Source organism: Limulus polyphemus, unplaced genomic scaffold (assembly GCF_000517525.1).
Source record: "Limulus polyphemus unplaced genomic scaffold, Limulus_polyphemus-2.1.2 Scaffold2092, whole genome shotgun sequence".
Classification (NCBI taxonomy): Eukaryota; Metazoa; Arthropoda; class Merostomata; order Xiphosura; family Limulidae; genus Limulus; species Limulus polyphemus.
Window position 1 is genome coordinate 149798 of NW_013667702.1, and position 1337 is coordinate 151134.

Here is a 1337-nt window from a genome sequence, read left to right on the forward strand (position 1 = left end):
TGAAAACAAATTGAATTAACAAGAGACATCGTGTTTAAAACATGTCACAACATAAATAAATAAATGATCCAATGCAAACTAACCATGTAAGATTTCAGTTAGTAGGCTTAGAAAAACTAGTTTATCGATGATTTCAAAGCAGATATTTCCTCACATAGATTATGAAACTGTTCTGGTTACATAACTTATCAGTTTTCTTATATAAAAATCACTTTTAATCGTAGCCTCATATACTTGCTACTTCTCAGTGTTAAGTATAACACATACTGAAACATTTGTTAACAAAACGTCAAGATACACTAATATACTACTTATGAAAACGTCTTAGTTTATAAAATACTGACCTATATATTTCTAGCTATATATATATATATATATTGGATCTGTTATCTCAGATGGATATATGCCACTTTCTACTTCATACTTGGAAGAATATATACACTGATGTGTTATCTCAGAAGGAAAGATTACAGTTTACAGTCAGTACTTGGTAGAGTATATACACTGATGTGTTATCTCAGAAGGAAAGATTACAGTTTTCAGTCACTACTTGGTAGAGTATATACACTGATGTGTTATCTCAGAAGGAAAGATTACAGTCTACAGTCAGTACTTAGTAGAGTATATACACTGATGTGTTATCTCAGATAGAAATATTACAGTTTACAGTCAGTACTTGGTAGAGTATATACACTGATGTGTTATCTCAGAAGGAAAGATTACAGTTTTCAGTCACTACTTGGTAGAGTATATACACTGATGTGTTATCTCAGATAGAAATATTATAGTTTACAGTCACTAGTTGGTAGAGTATATACACTGATGTGTTACTTAGACATTATTGCTTATACGTCCATGTGAAACTTATCAATTTCTAAGCATTTATGGCATTGTTTACAGATAAGTTTTAAAACAAACGTCTTACTCGATATATAGACCAAAGTTGGAGGGAAGGAGCAAGTGATCTCATCGTCAATGATATTGAACGAGTTTTACTCTTCATTGTAAGCACCCTCTCTACACACTTAACCAGATATTTCGTTGTCCTCCAATACTAATACACATTCTTAAGGCTTTAATGACTTTCATTTAAACTCAATATTGCTGTATTAGTACATCCAGAACAACCGCCCAAACTTTAAGGTGTACGTAATATGTGAGTGTGTGTGTGTTTGTTAATAAATATGTTTGGTAAAAAGAAGAGTTTGGGACACACCTTCGCGAACCACCACAAAGGGGTGGCATTCCGTTTTTCATACTATCTTCACCAATATTCAGAATCAGTGTATCGTATTCAAATGTGAACATCAATGATCTGTCACCTTTTATAGTAGGTA